A 24,251-nucleotide genomic window follows, 5' to 3' on the forward strand; every position below is an offset into this window, starting at 1 on the left:
TTTGCAGGTGATGTATTAATTTTCTTTGCTTTTTGAAATATCAGGAGGTGCCCTGAATCATACCTGGAAGAAAACGTGAATGCAAGGATTTAAAAGAAAATTTCTCATCTTTCCTTCTACATTACACTGTAGAAAAAGGAATGGTAAAATGAATAAAGAATCTTGAATATATAAATAGAGAAAATGTCAACTTCACCATGGAGGAATAAACGTTTAAACATGGAAATATATAGGCAAGTTCCCCGACCTCTATTAAGTGGCAGAGATTAACCAGAAGTTATCATTGCTTTAATGGAAGCATTGCCAAAATTTTATTAAATGACAATGTAACAACAAAAAACAATAAAACTTAGTTATTTTTCAAATAAACTATGTTCAGTAAAATTTACACTAATGAAAGTTATTTTGGGGACTGGCACTGTGGCTTAAAAGGTAAAGCAGCTGCCTGTATCCCATATGGGTGCAAGTTCAAATCCCAGCTGTTCTACTTCAGTTCCAGTTCTCTGCTATGGCCTGTGTAAACAGTAAAAGTTGGCCCAAGTCCTTTGGCCTCTGCACCTGCTTGGGAGACCTGGAAGAAGCTCTTGGATCCTGGCTTTGGATTGGTGCAGCTCTGGCCATTGTGGCCAGTTGGAGAGTAAATCAGCAAATGGAAGACATCTCTCTCTCTGCAAACGGGATTGTCACAGAGTATCCAAACTTCCACATTTTTGCAAACTAGGTCTTGTATAAAGTTCTGTAACCTTGAAAGAGTAGTGCAAGGCAGGCTACACAATGCAGGAAAACAGAAATTTTACTAGAAGATGATATACCATGAAACCCCAAAATTGCAATTGCCACATAGTGTAAGTCAGCCTGCACACACCTCACGAGGATTTCTCAGGGAATGCAGGGACATTTCACTAGTAGCACTAATCTTACAGATAGGTAAATAGTGACAGAGGTGCAATAGACATTCACCCACACACATTTCATCCCAAATGGCCTGAACCCCCAGCTCCATCCCATTGCCGTCTTGGATGAGACAGACTTTCTACAGAATTTTTAGAACTGTACTCTGTACACCTGGAGACACATTGGTCTTCTTTCAGTGCACCAATTTCTGACCAAAAAAATCCTTAAAATCTCAACCTTATTCACCTTTTCTCCAGTCTTCTTTCAGTGCAGCATTTTCTGACAAAAAATTCCTTAAAATTTCAACTTTCTAAAATATGTTAATAAAAATTCACCCTTTCTCCAGCTCCAGAACTGAGGCTGTGCCACTGGTGTCTCTTCCTCGACCAGCCAAGATCTACAGGGTGCACCTGAATACCTGACTTAACACCTCAGATCTATGGCTGTCACCTATGCCACCAAGAGACAGACACCTGTCCTGCTCTCCAAGGTTCCTTTCACCCTCACACTAACACCCACAGACACAGAAACCAACCACACAGCTCTTGAGCATATGAGGAAAGCCACAGGGGTCAGGAATTCTGTGAAGATGGTGGGAGTGGTTGGAATGGCACATGCTGAGAAGGAGGCCAGAGGAGATTTCCCATGGTCCTGACCTGCTGACATCATGGGCAGATGACGCTAGATTCCCAGATACCAATGCACGCCTCCATTAGGAAGAAATGAAGATGATCCATATATCAGCTGGAAAATCAGCCTCCTGGGACACAGAGGGGATATATCAGAACTTTCCTGACCACATGAGATACCCACATAATTATCCAATTCCTCAGTAATTCTTGGTTTGACATATTTACATCTGAAAGAAACATAGTATAAGTGGAGAAATTCAAATATGGAAAGAATTCTTGGCAATTGTCATTAAATTTATTGTTATTTTTAAATCTGATAATTAAAATATGGTTCTAAAAACCTCACATATTTTTTATGACTTATTTTATCTATTTGAAAGACAGAGACACAGAGAGAGGTAGAGCAAGAGAGAGAGGTCTTCCACCTGCTAATTCACCCCCAAATGGCTGCAACAACCAGAGCTGAGCTATCCAAAGCCAGGAATGGAAACTTCTACTTGGTCTCCTGTGCAGCTGCAGGGGCCCATGGACATGAGCCATCTTCCACTGCTTTCCCAGGCCATACCAGAGAGCTGGTTCAGAAGTGGAGCAGCTGGGATTGGAATCAGGGCCGATATGGGATGCCAGCACTGCAGGCCAGGGCTTTTACCTGCTGCACCAAAGCACCAGCCCCCTAAATATATACTTCTTACAGATACTCAGGAAAAGACTCCAAGAATTTTTTTAACTTAAAATATTCGAAGAAACTAATGTTCCTCAACAACTCATTTTTAATCTTTTAAAATGATGCTTGATCTTACCTACTAAAACATTTTTTCACCCATCAATGCATCATATTTTGCAGTGAGGAAAATTATTTGAATCTATTCAGTGTATTAAAATGGCTGGAAATTGGGGTGAGTGCCTTCTAAAATGTTCATGAATAATTGAAATTGCACTACCTGGTAATTCTTTACCCAAAAGTTCCTGAAATTCATCTATGAATCACTCCATTTAGTTAAGTATTTAACAAAACTTTATTTTTTTGAGATCTGAACTTAATTTGTGGTTTCTCCCACAAATTAGGCCCAGAGACAGATAAAGGGATGCCATGGACTTCCTGCTTTTACTCCTTTTCCTGTATAAGTGAGAATGGACATGAAATTATGATTTGAGTGGTAGTGTCATTGGGCACTGACTTTTGGCCCACAGCTATTGGTCAATTTTTACTAGATATAATGTCTGAACTGTGCTGTTCAAATTCCTGTATCATCTCTGAGCTGGTAATTACCTTTCAGTGACTTTATTCTGCAACTCGAGGGAGGTCAGTCTTCCTTATTTTTTATTTTTAAATATTTACAGGATTTCTTTATTTATCTGAGAGTAAGAGTTATAGATAGGGAGAAGCATTGACAGAGATGCCTTCCACCCACTGGTTCACTCCCAACTGGCCACAATGGCCAGAGCTGGGCTTGACCTGCTATATCACAGCAGCAATCTCAGTAAAGCTTTTTAAAAATCTAAAGAAGGAAAATGTAAAATGCATAAATTATAGTTGTCTGCATGTATACATTTCTGAAAAGTACACAATTTGATCCTATTGAAAATCTAAAATTCATTTTTAAATTATATAATTGAAAAAGATAAAAAAGATGTTCTGTCTTATGTCTCTACAGCATAAGATATAAATCAACTTTCCCAGGTTCTATGTGCATTTATTAACAAAGTTTCATAGATGTAATCAGTAGAGTGGCTCCAATAAGTCTTAACCAGGGGTGCAACTAAATTTAACAAGAGTACTCAATAGGAATTTTAGAAGAATTTCAAAATATGTATCAGAAGAAAAATAAGTACTTTACTTGGTACTATACTATTGTCTAAATTTCCAGTTGTCAGATGTACTAAAAAAAATCCCAGAAGTGGCAAAGTTAGTCCAACATGATGCGTAATAAAATAAAGTTTTTAAGTTACAACTTGGCTAGAGAAAATGAGAATTTGCAGATCCCAGATTAAAATAACCAAGAAGGCCCAATAAAAGAAAACTCAATGTCTTCCTATACTAACATTTACTACCTCAGATTTATTTAACAGAAAGGTGATTATTCAAGCTATACCCCATTAGGTAGCCCAATTATACCTGCTAAATCCAGTAAAAAAAATAGCACCTCATGATAGATTACTAAAATCATATTGCTGTATGCCATCCACCATGTCCACTGTACCTTATAGCTAATGTTAACAGATCTGATGCATCTCAATAGATAAATGCTGTGTCTTAACCAAGTATGGCAAATGTGTTTTGTTCAAAGTTTTTCCAAAAGCCCCTCAGTCTCAGTTTGCCTTCACCTTGAAAAGACACTTCTGGGGGGGCGGAGCCAAGATGGCGGATAGTGAGGACGTGCGCCTTAGTTTGGGAAAATAAACTTTCATAAAAGTGGAATTACTGTAGCCTCAGGAAAAGACTCAAGAAAAAAACTGCAGAGGAAAATCTTCCGGATCTTGTGGATGAGACACAGAGGACTTGCAGGGAGCCCACCGCGTGGAAAACCAACCGAGACGAGCCAAGCGGCGGGAGAGGAGCCAGAGCCACAGAATTTCGCCAGCGCGGGAACCCAGGAGGGTAAGACAAAGACCTCAGAAGCCCAAGACATTGGGGGGAGGGGGAACAGAGGCCTCTCTCTTCACTCACCAAGCAAAACAAAGAGCACCGCGATTTTACATATGTAAAGCTCAGCCAAACTCAGTATCTTTAGGGAAACTGGAGAACACATTGAGGGCTGCATAAACTCTGTGTATGGTCCCAGGGGTAGATCAAACGAATACTCACAGAGGCCAGATTTCAACTACCCTCAACTCCACTCCCAACTGAGTCAAAAAAAAAGAGAGAGACAGAGAGAGCGAACCAGCAAGGAGCAAGTGAGTGAGCAATCTGGGAGAGTCGCTCTTTACACAGCCTTAAACCTGAAGAAACAAGCATAGCTCTCTGGCCACACCCATCACAGCCCCTAAGGCTCCAACAAAGCAGAGAGCTCACGTAGAGGCATAGTATAACGAGAAAAGAAAACACCACAGCAAAAAAAAAAAAAAAAAAAAAAAACCACACCACAAATTATCTCCAACATGCCACACAACAAACATAGAAGCCGAAGTAACAAGAGCAAGGAAGGCACTATGACGCCCCCAAGTGAACAAGACACGCCAATGCAAGATTATGAAGATGAAGAGATAGAGGAAATGCAAGAAGCAGATCTCAAAAAATTGATAAGAACATTAAGAAGTTCTCAAAAACAAATTCTTGAACTACAGAAATCCTTAATGGACAAGATAGAAAGTCTCTCACGTGAAAATGAAATATTAAGGAGGAATCAAAATGAAATGAAACAACTAGTAGAACAGGAAACTGAGATAGTGACCAAAAACCACAATGAAATGAAGAACTCAATAGATCAAATGGCAAACACATTAGAGAGCCTTAAAAACAGAATGGGTGAAGCAGAAGAGAGAATATCGGAATTAGAAGACAGAGAACAGGAAAGGAAACAGTCAAATCAAAGAAAAGAAGAAGAAATCAGAAATCTAAAAAATACTGTCAGGAATCTACAGGATACTATTAAAAAACCCAACATTCGGGTTCTAGGAGTTCCTGAAGGCATGGAAAGGGAGAAAGGATTAGAAGGCCTTTTTAGTGAGATACTAGCAGAAAATTTCCCAGATTTGGAGAAGGACAGAGACATCCTAGTACAGGAAGCTTATAGAACCCCTAATAAACATGATCAAAAGAGATCCTCACCACGACACGTTGTAATCAAACTCACCACAGTGAAACACAAAGAAAAGATCCTAAAATGTGCAAGAGAGAAATGCCAGATTACTCTCAGAGGATCTCCAATTAGACTTACAGCTGACTTCTCATCAGAAACCCTACAAGCCAGGAGAGAATGGCGAGACATAGCCCAGGTGCTAAGAGAGAAAAACTGCCAGCCCAGAATACTATATCCTGCAAAGCTCTCATTTGTGAATGAAGGTGAAATAAAGACCTTTCACAGCAAACAGAAATTGAAAGAATTTGTCGCCACTCGTCCAGCCCTGCAAAAGATGCTTAAAGATGTGTTACATACAGAAACACAGAAACACGGTCACCAATATGAAAGAAGGTAAAGGAAGGAAACCTCACAACAAAAGATCACAGGAATCTGAAACCAGATATTAGAAAATATCTTTGGCAAATGGCAGGGCAAAGTTACTCCTTCTCAATAGTCACATTGAATGTTAATGGCTTGAACTGTCCAGTTAAAAGACACCGATTGGCTGATTGGGTCAAGGAACAAAACCCATCTTTTTGCTGCTTACAAGAAACTCATCTTTCCAACAATGATCCATGCAGACTGAAAGTGAAAGGCTGGAAAAAGATATAACATGCCAACAGAAATGAAAAAAGAGCGGGCGTAGCCATCTTAATATCGGACAACATAAACTTTACCACAAAAACTGTCAGGAGAGACAAAGAGGGGCACTATATAACGATTAAGGGATCCATTCAACAGGAAGATATAATGATTCTCAATGTATATGCACCTAATTACAGGGCACCAGCTTATTCAAAAGACTTGTTAAGGGACTTAAAGGGAGACTTAGACCCCAATACAATAGTACTGGGGGACTTCAATACTCCACTCTCAGAGATAGACAGATCAGCAGGACAGAAGATCAACAAGGAGACAGCAGATTTAAACGACACTATAGCCCAAATGGATCTAACAGATATCTACAGAACATTTCATCCTACATCTAAGGACTTTATATTGTTCTCAGCAGTACATGGAACCTTCTCTAGGATTGACCACATACTAGGCCATAAAGCAAGTCTCAGCAAATTCAAGAGAATTAGAATCATACCATGCAACTTCTCAGACCACAAAGGAATGAAATTGGAAATTAGCAACTCGGGAATCCCCAGAGCACGTGCAAACACATGGAGATTGAACAACATGCTCCTGAACGAACAATGGGTCATAGAAGAAATTAAAAGAGAAATCAAAAATTTTCTGGAAGTAAATGAGGATAACAGCACAACATACCAAAACCTATGGGATACAACAAAAACAGTGTTAAGAGGAAGGTTTATATCAATAGGTGCCTACATCAAGAAATTGGAGAGACACCAAATAGATGAGCTTTCAAGTCATCTCAAGGATCTAGAAAATCTGCAGCAAACCAAACCCAAACCCAAACCCAGTAGAAGAAGGGAAATAATTAAAATCAAAGAAGAAATCAACAGGATTGAATCCAAAAAAACATTACAAAAAATCAGCCAAAGAAGGAGCTGGTTTTTTGAAAAAATAAACAAAATTGACACCCCATTGGCCCAACTAACTAAAAAAAGAAGAGAAAAGACCCAAATCAATAGGATCAGAGATGAAAAAGGAAACATAACAACAGACACCACAGAAATAAAAAGAATCATCAGAAATTACTACAAGGACTTGTATGCCAGCAAACAGGGAAATCTATCAGAAATGGACAGATTCTTGGACACATACAACCTACCTAAATTGAGCCAGGAAGACATAGAAAACCTAAACAGACCCATAACTGACACAGAAATTGAAACAGTAATAAAGGCCCTCCCAACAAAGAAAAGCCCAGGACCAGATGGATTCACTGCTGAGTTCTACCAGACATTTAGAGAAGAACTAACTCCAATTCTTCTCAAACTATTCAGAACAATCGAAAAAGAGGGAATCCTCCCAAATTCTTTCTATGAAGCCAGCATCACCTTAATTCCTAAGCTGGAAAAAGATGCAGCATTGAAAGAGAATTACAGACCAATATCCCTGATGAACATAGACGCAAAAATCCTCAATAAAATTCTGGCCAATAGAATGCAACAGCACATCAGAAAGATCATCCACCCAGACCAAGTGGGATTTATCCCTGGTATGCAGGGATGGTTCAACGTCCGCAAAACAGTCAACGTAATACACTACATTAACAGACTGCAGAAGGAAAACCATATGATTCTCTCAATAGACGCAGAGAAAGCATTTGATAAAACACAACACCTTTTCATGATGAAAACTCTAAGCAAACTGGGTATGGAAGGAACATTCCTCAACACAATCAAAGCAATATATGAAAAACCCACCACCAACATCATATTGAATGGGGAAAAGTTGGAAGCTTTTCCAATGAGATCTGGTACCAGACAGGGATGCCCACTCTCACCACTGCTCTTCAATATAGTTCTGGAAGTTTTAGCCAGAGCTATTAGGCAAGAAAAAGAAATTAAAGGGATACAAATCGGGAAGGAAGAACTCAAACTATCCCTCTTTGCAGATGATATGATTCTTTATTTAGGAGACCCAAAGAACTCTACTAAGAGACTACTGGAACTCATCGAAGAGTTTGGCAAAGTAGCAGGATATAAAATCAATGCACAAAAATCAAGCAGCCTTTGTATACACATGCAATGCCACGGCTGAGGAAGAACTCCTAAGATCAATCCCATTCGCAATAGCTACAAAAACAATCAAATACCTTGGAATAAACTTAACCAAGGATGTTAAAGATCTCTACGATGAAAACTACAAAACCTTAAAGAAAGAAATAGAAGAGGATACCAAAAAATGGAGAAATCTTCCATGCTCATGGATTGGAAGAATCAATATCATCAAAATGTCTATTCTCCCAAAAGCAATTTATACATTCAATGCAATACCAATCAAGATACCGAAGACATTCTTCTCAGATCTGGAAAAAATAATGCTGAAATTCATATGGAGACACAGAAGACCTCGAATAGCCAAAGCAATCTTGTACAACAAAAACAAAGCCGGAGGCATCACAATCCCAGATTTCAGGGCATACTACAGGGCAGTTGTCATCAAAACAGCATGGTACTGGTACAGAAAAAGATGGATAGACCAATGGAACAGAATAGAAACACCAGAAATCAATCCAAACATCTACAGCCAACTTATATTTGATCAAAGATCCAAAACTAATCCCTGGAATAAGGACAGCCTATTCAATAAATGGTGCTGGGAAAATTGGATTTCCATGTGCAGAAGCTTGAAGCAAGACCCATACCTTTCACCTTACACAAAAATTCACTCAACATGGATTAAAGACTTAAATCTATGACCCGAAACCATCAAATTATTAGAGAGCATTGGAGAAACTCTGCAAGATATAGGTACAGGCAAAGACTTCTTGGAAAAGACCCCAGGAGCACAGGCAGTCAAAACCAAAATCAACATTTGGGATTGCATCAAATTGAGAAGTTTCTGTACTTCAAAAGAAACAGTCAGGAAAGTGAAGAGGCAACCCACAGAATGGGAAAAAATATTTGCAAACTATACTACAGATAAAGGGTTGATAACCAGAATCTACAAAGAAATCAAGAAAATCCACAACAACAGAACAAACAACCCACTGAAGAGATGGGCCAAGGACCTCAATAGACATTTTTCAAAAGAGGAAATCCAAATGGCCAACAGACACATGAAAAAATGTTCAAGATCACTAGCAATTAGAGAAATGCAAATCAAAACCACAATGAGGTTTCACCTCACCCCGGTGAGAATGGCTCACATCCAGAAATCTACCAACAATAGATGCTGGAGAGGATGTGGGGTAAAAGGGACACTAGCCCACTGTTGGTGGGAATGCAAACTGGTTAGGCCACTATGGAAGTCAGTCTGGAGATTCCTCAGAAACCTGAACATAACCCTACCATACAACCCAGCCATCCCACTCCTTGGAATTTACCCAAAGGAAATTAATTTGGCTAATAAAAAAGCCATCTGCACATTAATGTTTATTGCAGCTCAATTCACAATAGCTAAGACCTGGAACCAACCCAAATGCCCATCAACAGTAGACTGGATAAAGAAATTATGGGACATGTACTCCATAGAATACTATACAGCAGTAAGGAACAATGAAACCCAGTCATTTGCAACAAGATGGAGGGATCTGGAAAGCATCATGCTGAGTGAATTAAGCCAGTCCCAAAGAGACAAATACCATTTGTTTTCCCTGATCGGCGACAACTGAGCACCAAAGGGGAAACCTGTTGAAGTGAAATGGACACTATAAGAAACAATGACCTGATCAGCTTTTGTCCTGACTCTAGATGTACAATGTAATACTTTATCCTTTTTAGTATTTGTTGTTGTTGTTGTTGTTGTTGTTGTTGTTCTAGTACTAGTGGTTGAACTCTGTAATTAACACACAATTATTCTTAGGTGTTTAAATGTTAACTGAAAAGTGACCCCTGTTAAATTTCAGAGTGGAAAAAGAGAGGGGGGAGATGCATAGTTTGGGACATGCACAATCAGTCTTGCCCCAAATGATGGAGTTAGAAATGTGCCAGGGGATTCCATTATAATCCCATCAAGGTGGCATGTACCAATGCCATCTCACTAGTCCAAGTGATCAATTTCAGTTCACATTCGATGGCTTGGATAGGTCTAAGAAACAAAGGGTTCACACAAACAAGACAAGTGTCTGCTAATACTAACTGATAGAATCAAAAAGGGAGAGAAAGATCCAGCATGGGAAGTGGGATACACAGCAGACTCATAGAATGGCAGATGTCCTAAACAACACTCTGGCCTCAGAATCAGCCCTTAAGGCATTCGGACCTGGCTCAAGAGCCCATGAGAGTATTGTAGGCATGGAAAGCTAAGATACCATGGAAAAGAAAAAAAAAGAAGAAGACCTAAATGAAAGATCTCTGTGAGTGAGATCCCAGTGGAAAGAACGGGGCCATCAAAGAAGGAGGTACCTTTCTCTGAAGGGAGGAGAGAACTTCCACTTTGGCTGTGACCCTATCGGAATAAGATCAAAGTCAGCGAACTCTAAAGGCTTCCATAGCCCTGGCAACTCATGACTAGAGCCTAGGGAGATTACTGACGCCATGAACAGGAGTGTCAAATTGTTAAGCCAGCAACAGGAGTCACTGTGTACTTACATCCCATGTGGGATCTGTCCTTAATGTGTTGTCTAATGTGCAGTGATGCTGTAACTAGTACTGAAACAGTATTTTTACACTTTGTGTTTATGCGTGGGTACAAACTGATGAGATCTTTACTAATTATATACTGAATCGATCTTCTGTATATAAAGATATTTGGAAATAAAAAAAAAAAAACTGGTGTTAAATTGGAAATGGCATAGAAAATTAATTAATTAAAAAAAATATTATGTAGGATCTCTGTCTTTAATGTGCTGTGCACTCTTATTTAATGCTATAACTAGTACTCCAACAGTATTTTTTTTTTTCACTTTGTGTTGCTATATGGGGGCAAACTGTTGAAATCGTTACCTAATTTATACTAAACTGATCTTTTGTATATAAAGAGAATTGAAAATGAATCATGATGTGATTGGAAGGGGAGAGGGAGCGGGAAAGGGGAGGGTTGTGGGTGGGAGGGAAGTTTTGGGAGGGGGAAGCCATTGTAACCCATGAGCTGTACTTTGGAAATTTATATTCATTAAATAAAAGTTTAATAAAAAAAAAAAGAAAAGAAAAGACACTTCTGAGGTATACAAATCAGTCCAGCTTCTTTGGGCCTCCCTCCAATGAAAGGGGCTAAAATCCATCAAAATAAACTCTATGCACTGTCCTTGTGTTCTCAGTGACTTTTTCCCTCTAGGGGCTCACAAACCTAAATTCTCTAGATCACCTGTGATGTCCATTAGTTGTCAAAGACTATGATGCAAGTAATTTCCCCTCTTGGAACCTTGTTATTAATTGTGCTGTATGAGAAATGAAGTCTCCTACACAACTTGTGCTTATGATTCTCCAAACTGTGTTGTCTGCTAGGACTTTGGCCATGAATATAGGACAGTAAAACCTGAGTATGGTTACTGAGGTGTCCTTAATTAAGGATAGACTGGGGCCAGCACTGTGGTGCAGTGGTGTAATCCTTTACCTGCAGTGCCAACACCCAATATGTGCACCAGTTCTAGTCCCCATTTCTCCTCTTCCCATGCAGCTCTCTGCAATAGCCTGGGAAAGCAGTAGAAGATGGTCCAAGTGCTTCGGTCCCTGCAAAAATGTGGGAGACCTGGAAGCTCCTAGCTTGGATTGGCCCAACTCTAGCCATTGCAGTCATTAGGGGAGTAAACGAGCATATGGAAGACCTTTCTCTCTGTCTCTTTCTCTCACTATCTGTAACTACACCTGTCAAATAAATAAATAAAAGCTGTGTGTATGTATGTGTGTGTGTATATATATATATATATATGTATATGTATATATGTCTATGTGTGTATATATATATATATATATATATATATATATAAAATGAACCAAAACATGGCATTCTCCATTTGGCACAAGGGACAGGCTCCAATATCTACTCTCTATGTCAGTATGTCAGTATAATGCAGGAGGTTACCCCTCTACCAAACAAGAAAAGCTATTTAAGTTCAGCTGGACACCATTCTGCTGACTATTGACCTTATTTACTGTTAGTCTGGATGCTTTCATTGGTTGCAATCCAGAGACCCAATTTTCCCATAGATGTTAACATCAGCAAACATGAAAATTTGGTAAGAAAAGCTTAAACTGAGAGTTATGATTAATAACTATTTTAACAAAATTTCTCAGAACCCATCTAGCCCAAACCTTGGACGATTGGAAGCTGTTGTACTTGGCCCACCCATAATCAAAATGGATTCCAAATTCTTTAACTGCAAGGAGAGTATCATAGACATTAATGCTCCAAACTGATCCAGTTCCCTGCTAATGTGTCTGGAAAAGCAGCACAGGATGACTCAAATATTGGGGCTCCTGTACCCATGTAAGAGATTGAAAGAAGCCCCTGGCTCCTGACATCAGTCTGGCCTAGCCACAGTCATTGCAGTCATTTGAGGAGGAAGATCAATCTCTCCCACTCTCTTTGTAGTGCTGCCTTTCAAATATATAAATAAATCTTTAAAAAAGTAGATCACTTCAATCAATTTGCCATTGCTCAGTCATGATGACTTTTACTACCCGAAGTTCTTTTTCAAAAGATTTATTTATTCAAAAGGCAGAAAGAGGAGCTGGTGGTGTAGTGCAGTGGACAAAGCTGCTATATGTTACACTGGCAATCCTGTATGTGCACCAGTTCAAGTATCAGCTATTCCAATTCTGATCCAGCTCCCTGCCAATGGACTGAAAAAACAGTGGAAGATGGGCCAAGTGCCGGGCTGCTGCCACACACATTGGAGGAGAAGCTCCTGGCTTCAACCTGGCCACACTCTGGCTATTGAAGTCATCTCAAAAATGAATCAGGTGATGGAAGATTTCTGTCTCTCCCTCTCTCTGTAACTCTTTCAAATAAATAATTAAATATTTTAATATGATAAAAAAGGCAGAGACACAGAGACAAAGAAAGAGGGAAAGAGAAACATAGAGATCTCCCATCTGCTGGTTCACTTTCTACATGGCTACAACAACTATGCAAGACCAGGTTCTCAAGTCCCCATTTAGGTTACAGTTCTCCAAATTAGATGACAGGAATCAAAGAATTTGAGCCATCATCCATTGCTTCCTGGGGATATTAACATGAAACAGATTTGGAAGTGGGATACCCAAAACTCAGATTAGCACTGCAATATAGGATGTGGGCATCTGTTGTGATGGCTAATAAATTGGAAAACCTGGAGGAAAAAAATGAACAGATTCCTGGACATACACAATATACCAAAATTTAGTCATAAAGACACATAGAAAAGCTAAATAAATCAAAAACCAAGACAGAGATTGGATGAGTAATAAAGACCCTCCCAACAAAGAAAAGTCCAGGATCAGACAGCCTCATTATTGAATTCTTCCGGACTTTTAAAGAAGAACTAATTCCATTTCTTCTCAAACTATTCAAAACAATTGAAAGAGAGACAATCCTCTCAGACTCCTTCTATTAAGCCTGCATCACCTTGATTCTTAAACTAGAAAAAGACACAGTGGAAAAAGAAAACTATAGAAAAATATCCCTGATGAGGGCCGGTGCCATGGCACACTGGGTTGATCCTCCACCTGCAGATCTGGAATCCCATGTGGGTGCTGGTTCTGGTCCCAGTTGCTCCTCTTCCAGTCCAGCTCTCTGCTCTGGCCTGAGAGGGCAGTGGAGGATGGCCCAAGTGCCTGGGCCCCTACACCTGCATGAGAGACCAGGAAGAGGCATCTGGCTCCTGACTTCAGGTCAGAACAGATCCGGCCATTGCGGCCATTTGGTGAGTGAGGCAGTGAAGAGAGGATCTTTCTCCCTGTTTCTTTTTCACTTTCTGTAACTCTACCTATAAGTAGAGTTAAAAAATTTTAAAAAAGAAAGAAACATATCTGTGATGAATATAGATGCAAAAATCCTCATAAAAGAAATACATAATTGAGTCCAAATGACCACAATGCCTGGAGCTGGGCTGATCTGAAGCAAGGAGCCAGGAGTTTCTCCAGGGTTTCCCACATGAGCGCAGGGGCCAAAGTACTTGAACCATTTTCCACTGACTTCCCTGCCCATTCGCAGAGAGCTGGATCATTAGAGCAGCAGCCAGGATACAAATTGATGCCCATGTGATATGCCAGTGTGGGTGGCAGAGACTCAATCTAGTATACCACAGCACTAGCCCCCCAAAAGCAATCACAGATTCAATATGATCCCAATCAAAATACCAACAACATCCTTCTTGAGATCTAGAGAAAATAATATTAAAATTTGCATGGAAATGCAAGAGACCCCAAATAGTTAAAGGAATCTTAAACAACAAAAACAAAGTTGGAAGCCTCACAATACCAAAATTCAAGACCTATTACAAGACAGTTATAATCAAAACAGTCAGGTACTGACACCAAAAAGTCATGTGGATGAATGAAGCGGAGTAGAATCCCCAAAAATTAATCCACAAATCTACAACCAACTAATTTGTGACAAATGATCTAAAATAAATCCCTGGACAAAGAACAGTCTTCAAAAATGGTGCTGGAAAAATTTGACCTTCTCATGCAGAAAAATGAAACAAGATCTCTACCTTACAACTTATACAAAAATACAGTGTAAATGGATCGATGATCTAAATCTATGATGTGATACCATCAAATTCCTAGAGGGAAACATCAGAGAAACTCTGCAAGATACTGGCATTGGCAAAGCCTTCTTAGAAAAGGCTCCAAGAAGCACAATCAATGAAGGTATAAATACTCAAATGGGATTACATCAAGCTAAGAACCTTCTGAACTGCAAAGCAAACATTCAACAAGATGAAGCACCTGACAGAATGGAAGAAAATATTTGCAAACTAGGCAACTGAAAAAGTAAAATATCCAGAATCTAGAAAGAGCTCAAAAAACTCAACAACAAAAAACAAACAATCCAGTCAAGAAATGGGCACAGGATATAAATTGGCATTTTTCCAAGGATGGATTTCAATTAGCAAGCAGACACATGAAAACATGCTCAGGAACAATAGCCATCAGAGAACTGCAAATAAAAGCCACAATGACCTTTTGCCTCACCCAGTTAGAATGGCTCTCAGACAGAAACCAAAAGTCAGGAGATGGAGGTTTTGTGTAGCAGGTTAAGCTGCTGCCTGCAGTGCTAGAACCCCACATGATTGCGATTTTGAGTTCAGGCTGCTGCACTTCTGATCCAGCTCCCTGCTAATGTGCTTGGGAAGGCAGCAGAAGATGGCCCAAGTACCTGGGCCCCTGCACCCACTTGGGTGACCAGGGAGATGCTTCTAACTCTGGCTTCAGATTGGACCAGCACCACCTGTTGGGTCATATGGAGAATAAACTAGCAGATAAAATATTTATGTCTCTATGCCTCTGCCTCTCCCTCTCTGTAACTCCACCTTTCAAATAAAGAATTCTTTTGAAAAAGTCAACAAACAGTAAAGGCTGGTGGAGAGGTAGAGAAAAAGGTACTCTAACCCACTGTTGGTGGGAATGAAGCTAGTACAGCCATTATGGAAGGCAGTATAAAAGTTCCTCAGAAATCTGAAAACAGATATACCATATGATCCTGCCATTCCACTCCTGGGAATTTATCCAAATGAAATGAAATAGAATATGCATATGCACGAGTTATCTGTACCCTCATGTTTATAACAGCTCAATTCACAATAGTTAACATGGAATCAACCCAGATGTCCATCAACTGGTGACTGGAAAAAGAATATGAGCTATATATACAGTCTAAAATACTATTCAGCCATAATTGAGAATGAAATCCTATCTTTTGTAACCAAATGGATGCAACTGGAAACAATTATGCTTTGTGAAAAAAGCCAGTCCCCACAAGACAAATACCGTATGTTTTCTCTGATTGATGGTAATTAATATATAGACAACAAAATGTAGCATGAGTTAAATTGACATTTTGAGATTTGATTATTGTTCACAGCGCTGTTCTGTACTATTTGACAGAGTATAGAAAATATACTCATCGATATTTCTGCTACTACTTGAATTCTTTATTTTGTAGAGGGTTAAAGCTTGTGATTCTAAAATAAAATCAAAGCATGGAGTTGTAAAAGTTGAAAGAAAATAAAACAAGAAGGAGGGAGTTGGAAGTATGAGACAAAGGGAAGATAGGGTAGGATGTATCAGTTTGCTCTTAAATCTGTATATATAAATTACATGAAATTTGTTCACTTAATATGAGTTTTAAAACATAAACTTAACACTAGAAGAAAAAGACCTGAGATCAGTGTTTTCTGGATCACCACTAATAAAATTTAGTCTTCATTTATGTCTGATCATATTTGATTTTTATTTTATAAGAAAATTAACATTACCATTCCTAACAAGCCCATCCTGAATCATCCATATCTATCAGTTCCCACTATGCTAATAATTTCTCATGAACTTAAATCCATATCATCTTAAAAAGATGCAATGTGGGGCTGGTGCTGTGGCATAGCAGGTAAAGCTGCTGCCTACAGTGCTGGCAACCCATATGGGTGCTAGTTCAAGTCCCGGCTGCTCCATTTCTGAACCAGCTCTCTGCAATTGCCTGCAAAAGCAGTAGAAGATGTCTCAAGTCCTTGGGGCCCAGCACACACGTGGGAGACCCAGAAGAAGCTCCTGGGTCCTGGCTTTGGATCGATGCAGACCAGCCATTGTGGCCAACTGGGCCACAATCAGCAGATGGAAGACCTCTCTGTCTCTGTCTCTCTGTACCTCTCCTCTATTTGTGCAACTCTGACTTTCAAATAAATAAATCTTTTTTTTAAAAAACCTGATTCATGTTATTATTTATGTCTTTTAGAGGCTTTGCAGATGTTGATTATGTGAGCCATGAAAATGCATAAAATGCAAATCCTAGAATAGGCAACGCCATGTTCACTAAACTGGTAAAATCCAGTGCATGTGTTGAAAAAAATATACTAGCAATAAATTTGAAAAAGCTGTTAAGTATTATAAGTGGCTGTCAAAGAGCTAAAAACCTGACAATGACTCATTATGTCATTAATTTAATACATAATTCTGAGAAAAGCAGAAGTATTTGTTAAAATGTCTGCTAAAATGCACTAGATTTATAATATTTGAATGCATCTTTCTTATATGTAATGTAGTCCTGTGCTACTTTAGAGTATCAGAAATTTTAAATGATGGACTGGTGCTGTGGTGGAGCAGGTTAACACCATGGCCTGAAGTGCCAGTATCCCATATGGGGGCCAATTCAATACCCAGCTACTCCACTTCTGATCCTGCTCTCTGCTATGGCCTAGGAAAGTAGTAGAAGATGGCCCAAGTCCTTGTGCCCCTGCACCCATCTGGGAGATCCAGAACTAGCTCCTGGCTTCAGAACAGCACAGCTCCAGCAGTTGCAACCAATTAGGGAGTAAACATAAGATGGAAGACCTCTCTCTCTGGCTCTCCTCCCTCTTTGTAACTCTGACTTTCAAAAAAATAAATCTTTAAAAATTAAGAAATGTAAAATGTGAAAGGTTTTAAAAAATGTATTTATTTATTGTGAGGCAGAGTTACAGATATAGAGAGGAAGTGAAAGAGAGGTCTTCTATCCACTGGTTCACCCCCAAATGGGCAGAAGGTCTGGAGCTGGGCCAATCTGAAGCCAGGTGCCAGAAGCCAGGAATCAGCAGCTTCCTCCAGGTCTCCCACATGAGTGCAGGGGCCCAAGCATTGATATCATATTCCACTGCTTTCCTAGGCCATTAGCAAAGAGCTGGATTGGAAGTGCTGAAGCAGGGACTCAAACTAGTGCCCATATGGGATGCTGGTACTGCAGGTGGAAGCTTAACCTACTATGCCACAGAGTGGGCCCAGTGATTGGTTTTAGGAAGACACCTTTCATGTAGAATAGGCTGCAATATTGTAAGGTAAGGTTTAGCTTTTATTTCTCACACATCAGCATTCATCTTTTAGCAACTATAAATATTGAATATCATACATATATACATAAATATAGGTAACTGCAGATTTTGTTGTCATTCTTTCTAATCCTCTTTTTAATGTCTGCTTACAGGCCATCTTATGGATTATTATATTGATGTTACCTGTACACAACCAACAGACATTTCCACTGTAGAATGCATTTATATGTACAGGTATTTTTGTTTGTGTGTACATGAATGCACATTGTATGGAGATAGCACTGACAGTAATACTGTGAGAAATCCTAACGCTGATTTCAAACTTTCTGTCCTCCCTAGAAATGACTGTCATTGAAGCAGACCACAGGGCCCCTTTTGATGTTATGGACTGAAATGTGCCTCCCTAAAGCTCAAACACTGAAGTGCTAACCACCAACATGACTCTACCTGAAGAAAGTGCTTTTAAGCAGGTCAAATGATATATGTGTCTGTCTGAAAAATTGAGCCTTTTAGGACCTTGATCTTATATTTTCAAGCTCCACAACTCTGAGAAGTAAAATCCCATGATTTAAATCATATTCTCTGTGGTATTTTCTTAGCAAATTAATACATCCTCATTTCTGCCAACATTTCATGCAGTCATCTAGAAGGTTCTCATGATTGGCAGAGAAATATAAAAATTAAAACTATGACTATAGATGACCAACTATCTACAAACACAAAAAAGATATCCCAGAAGCAACTTACTACCATCCTCCAGTACCCAGAGAAAAACAAGAATGAATCAAGTTGCAGGGCAGTAGAAAAAGTGAATAATGAAAGATCACTGCAGAAATAAATAAATAAAGGGCTGGTGCTGAGGTGCAATGGGTTAGAGCCTTGACCTTGCATCCCATATGTTGCTGCTATGAGACCAGCTACTCTACTTCCAATCCAGCTGCCTACTAATGCACCTGGGAAATCGGTGGAAGATGGCCCATGTTCTTGGGTGCTAGCACCCACCTGAAAGACTTGGAAGAAGTGTCTGGCCTTTCAAAAAAAACTAAAAAAATAGAGGCAGTGTTAGCACTGTTGGAAAAACAGACACATAGTTCAATGGAAAAGAATAGGCAGCTGAAATAAACCGACTTTTCTACAGGCAACTCATATTTAACAAAGAAACTAAAACAAACAGGAGAAAGAAGATTCCTTTTAGCAAATGGTCTAGAGGAAAGTGATTATCCACATGTAGAAGCCTGAAAATATGCCCCAACACCTCATACACTATGTGAAAGTAACTCAAGATGAATTAAAAAACTAAATACAAAACCAAAAACTAAGTAAAGATAGAGGAAACTATGAAACATTAGCTAGAGAACAGTTTTGGGTAGGATTCCAAAAGCACAAGTAACAAAAATAAAACATATGAATTTGAGTGTATCAAATTAAGATACATCTTCACAACAAAGTAATCATCAGAGTGAAGATTAACAAACAGAATGGCAGAAAACATTGAAAACTCTACATATGACAAAAGATTGATAGCCAGAACATACATATATAGAACTGGAAAAACTCTAAACAAGAAGCAAAATGTACAGTTAAGAAATGGGCAAGGCCAGTGCCGTGGCTCAACAAGCTAATCCTCTGCCTTGCGGTGTCGGCACACTAGGTTCTAGTCCCAGTTGGGGCACCAGATTCTGCCCCGGCTGCCCCTCTTCCAGGCCAGCTCTCTGCTATGGCCCGGGAGTGCAGTGGAGGACTGCCCAAGTGCTTGGGCCCTGCACCCCATGGGAGACCAGGAGAAGCACCTGGCTCCTGCCTTTGGAACAGCGTGGTGCACCAGCCACAGTGCACTGGCCGCGGCGGCCATTGGAGGGTGAACCAACGGCACAAGGAAGACCTTTGTCTCTCTCTCTCACTGTCCACGCTGCCTGTCAGAAAAAAAAAAAAAAAAAAAAGAAAGAAAGAAATGGGCATTGATCAGAATAGATGTTTCTCAGAAGAAGAAATATAAATGGTCAAGACATATATGAACATGCCCAATATCACTCACCATTAGGGAAACGTAAATCAAAACCAATAGCAGACTCCATCTGTGGGAGAACACAATGCTTGGGTTTTCATTTGTGCAACAAGTGGCTTTAGAGGACCCTGTTCACCTCTAGAGGGCAGAGTCTACATGGCAGTAAGGAAACCTTAATGTTTTCTAATGGGCCTGTTAAATTTGACCAGTGCCTACTATATTTGCCACAACTTTCCAGTCTCACTACTTTCCTTCTTCTTCCTCTCTCTGTCGCTTGCAAAAATAGTATACCTTCTATAAACTGAGGATACTTTTTTTTTGTTTTTATTCCTTCTGTCCCTTATGATATTCCTCTAAGAAATCACAACCATCAAAGTATTCATTCATTTATGCAGTCTGCAGTTTGCATGGGCTACTACATGGCAAAGTACTAGGTTAAAGGAAAGGTATAGGCCAGGAACTGAGCAAGGTTCACAATGATGAAGCCATCGAGGGAATGAACCCAATGGAAGGCCTCTCTTTCTTCCTCTCTCTGCCTCTCCTTCTCTGTCTGTGTAAATCTGATTTCCAAATAAATAATCTTTAAAAACTAACTAAATAAATAAATATAGTAGTAACCTGGTGGCAACACCTTTCTATCAGAACATGTGAAGCACTCAAACACAGTTTGTCACGGAAAGTCAGCCATAGTTTTCCAGGGCACATCTTCTACTCCACTATGTGGACATATCTGTGGGGGGCAAGGGGCACTTATTTCTTCCCCTCTTCTTTCTTACCACTCTCACAGTTATAACTTCTATAGATGCTTCCACAGACCAGTCTCTATGAAAATGTAGAACTAATTTCCTCCCATGTCAAAAATGTCACGGGTTTAAACACAGAACCCAAAATAAGACAAATAACTGCCCTTCTTAATTACACAGTGTGGAATATAAGATTCTCAGTGGATCACTGGGTAACTGTAAAGTACTAGGCAGAGAAAAACTGTTACTTATCTGTATTTATGATGCTGTAATTCTCCACTTTATGCAAACTCAGATTAAAAGAGCTCCAGTTAGTGGGCAGCACTGTTGCATAGTGGGTTAAGCTACTTCCTGCAGTGTCAGCATCCCATATGGGTGCCAGTTGGGATCCTGGCTGCTCCACTTTCCATCCAGCTCTCTGCTGTGCCCTGGGAAAACAGTAGAAGATGGCCCAAATCCCTCATCTCCTGCACCCACCTAGGAGACCTGGACAAAGCTCCTGGCTCCTGGTTTTTTATCAGAACAGCTTAGGCCATCTATCTCTGCTTATGCCACTCTGTAACTCTGCCTTTCAAATAAACAAATAATTATTTTAACAAACAGCTTCAATGCAGAAGAAGCTCCTGGCTACTGGCTTCAGATCAGCACAGCTCCAGCTGCTGCTGCCAATTGGGGAGTGAACCATTGGATGGAAGATATCTCTCTCTCTCTCTCTCTCTGCCTGCCTCTCTCTTTGTATCTCTGAGTTTCAAATGAATAAATAAATCTTTTTTTTTTTTTTGACAGGCAGAGTGGATAGTGAGAGAGAGACAGAGAGAAAGGTCTCCCTTTGCCATTGGTTCACCTTCCAATGGCTGCCGTGGCCAGCATGCTGCAGCCAGCACACTGCACTGATCTGAAACCAGGAGCCAGGTGCTTCTCCTGCTTTCCCATGTGGGTGCAAGGCCCAAGCACTTGGGACATCCTCCACTGCATGCCCAGGCCATAGCAGAGAGCTGGCCTGGAGAGGGGCAACCGGGACAGAATTTGGCACCCCGACCGGGACTAGAACCAGGTGTGTTGGCACCACAGGTGGAGGATTAGCCTATTGAGATGTGGCGCCGGCCAATAAATAAATCTTAAAAAAAAAAAAAAAAACAACTCCAGTTATTGACAACACAGTAGACTTGCATTAATTTTAGTTCACTTTTCACTTTGCAAAGGGATCAGCGGCAGGTAAAAACAGTTGACAACCTTGCTAACCGGAGAAGAAATAGCTGAAGACAGAAAATGAAAAGCAGCCAAATAAATCATCAGCTACGATTCCATGGCCTTGTAGAAGAAATACAGCCACAACCTGAGACAAAGAAAGAGAAATGGACCCCATCCAACACAAACCTTGAAAAGTGGATGCTCACAATTAATGAGTGAAGCAGCTGCCCACTGATATCTTGTCTAGGGAGTGAAGATGCCCTAAGTTCTGCTTCTGAAAACTCCAGTCATAAATCTGTCCTTGTAAATCTGTCCCTGGCATCTCTTTTACAAACATACTGGACCCACCGATAGTTGGAAATGTGATCCTAAGTCATGTAGGCTGCATTTAAACCCACCAGTACTATAACAGCTGAGGTATGATGCTGGTGATCCTATGAATATTCTAACAAACTTGAATTTAATGCTCAATTCTCAGGAAATCATTCCAGCTGAGCCTAGGGCCATTAATATAAACTCCTTGGACCCTCCACTCTCTCTGTGCCTGTTTGAAAGAAGGGAGTTTTCCCACCCCAGGTTTCTGTAACAGCTTCAAATTCCAGATTGGAAAAATCTGATAATCAAATATGGGAAAGGGATCAATGCACAAAGCTGCTACACAGGCTGCACACTGCTCCCTCTGGGAAAAAGCTGAACACTCAGGGCCACACCCAGCAGGTGTGTCCGCGGGGACCCCACCAGGAAGATGAGGTGCAGGATGAGAGCAGTGGGGCAGATCCTAGTCAGATCCTCCTTCCCACCCCTCTGCTGCCCCAGGCTCTCTGCTGAAGACCATCCAGCCCCACCCTGCAGGAACCAGCCCAGGAAACAGCAGGAGGCCCTGCCAGACTGCATTCTGAGACCACCCACAGTGGGAGCCCGGCTTATTTAACTGGAGAGCAGGAGTCTCCCCGCCTTCCTTCCCTGTGCTCTCAGCTGCCCTGCGTGTGCAGTTTCCCAGAACGCTGCCCTCTCCTGTAACCACTAAATAAAGCACATTAGGGACAGGCCAGGCACTGGGAGCCTGGGAAGCAGAGGTGGGAGACAGAACAGCCCAGGCCCCAGGGCAGACCTCCACCAGGGAATGAACTCCCTCTGGTCCAACCCTTGGGCGGGCACTATCACGAGCATGCCTACAGGCATTCGGAAGGCAGATTACATCAGAGATCCTGGGTACTCTGGGAAATGGAGTCCAGGCCACAGCATCCCTAAAGACACCAGATGGCCCTCCCCAAGGGGTGCAGGCTGGGGTGGGTGCCCACAACCAGAGGGCATTTGCTTTTGTTAAGTCCCTCCTTCCTTTCCTTCCCACCCCAAAATATCAAGGATCAGTTGCTGTTCTTCCTTTCCTGAATCAAAATCTTAAAGAATGACACCCACTGCTGCTACTGACCCAAAATTTTGGCTCCCTCATAACCTCTGTCTCTTCCAGAAAAATCTTATTTACTGCTTTGGCCCTAGAAATCATAAATGGCTATGGTAGAATGTAACTTTTAAGAGAGGTGTAGAAGGCATGGTTTAACATCCAGTTTTGAGAATACAATTTTTATTTGTGTTTACAGTTCTTTTAAGATTTATTTATTTATTTGGAAGCCAAAGTTACAGAGGAGAGGCAGCGAGAGAGAGAGGTTTTCCATCGGCTAGTTCACTCCCCAATTGGCAGCAGTGCCACAGCACTGACCCCTTATAGTTCTTTTCAAATCATTTTACACTGTCTTTTTATTCATCTAGTACGGAGACAAACAGAGGAATGGACACAGAGCTAACATAGCTGAATTTTCAAGAAGACAGGTTAAGGGGTTAAATGCCTTATATCATTTATATACCTTCGATTAATTCTGGGGACAGTATTATCTGGAGTTTACAAAGGAGAAACTGAATGGAAAGAGCTTGGAAAAACATGGTGTTTTTTAATATCATTAAAAAGTCTAAGTTAAAGGCCAATCAAGGGGCCAGCGTTGTGGCATAGCAGGTAAAGCTGCCACCAGCATTGATATTCCATATGGGTGGAGGTTGAGTCCCAGCTACTCTGCTTTCAATCCAGCTCTCTACTATGGCCAGGGAAAGTGGTGGAAGATGGCCCAAATCCTTGGGCAGCTGCACCTGTGTGGGAGACACAGAAGAAGCTCCTGGCTGCTGGCATCAGATCAGTACAGCCCCAGCCATTGTGACCAATTGGTGAGTGAACCAAAAGATGGAAGATGTCTCTCTCTCTCTCTCTCCCCTTCTACTCTGTGTAACTCCGACTTTCAAATAAATAAATAAATCTTTTTTAAAGAGCTAATCAACATATAATACTAGTTTTAAAAATCTTTCTTTTGTCTTGGGTCTCAGTTTTTAAAATCTGATTTCTCATAGGGAAAAAATGTGAGAGATACAAAGAGTACCTACAAAAATAATTTACACTGTAAAGAACCACAGAGGATTATAACTTGT

At 40.5% G+C, this 24,251-nt stretch overlaps 1 protein-coding gene across 5 annotated transcripts in view; it reads right to left on the bottom strand.

The window, feature by feature from the left end:
* LOC133755443 (zinc finger protein 260-like) overlaps positions 1-24,251 on the bottom strand; it is a 58,339-nt gene that overhangs the window by 12,891 nt on the left and 21,197 nt on the right. The window contains exon 4 of one of the 5 annotated variants that reach the window (XM_062185551.1): positions 1,551-1,654. The exons of the other annotated variants lie outside the window; for them this stretch is intronic. The gene's annotated coding sequence lies outside the window, so the exon portion shown is untranslated. The remainder of the gene's footprint in view (positions 1-1,550; positions 1,655-24,251) is intronic. 5 annotated transcript variants of the gene reach the window in all.

This window comes from Lepus europaeus, unplaced genomic scaffold, assembly GCF_033115175.1.
Source record: "Lepus europaeus isolate LE1 unplaced genomic scaffold, mLepTim1.pri SCAFFOLD_476, whole genome shotgun sequence".
In the NCBI taxonomy this organism is placed as follows: domain Eukaryota; kingdom Metazoa; phylum Chordata; class Mammalia; order Lagomorpha; family Leporidae; genus Lepus; species Lepus europaeus.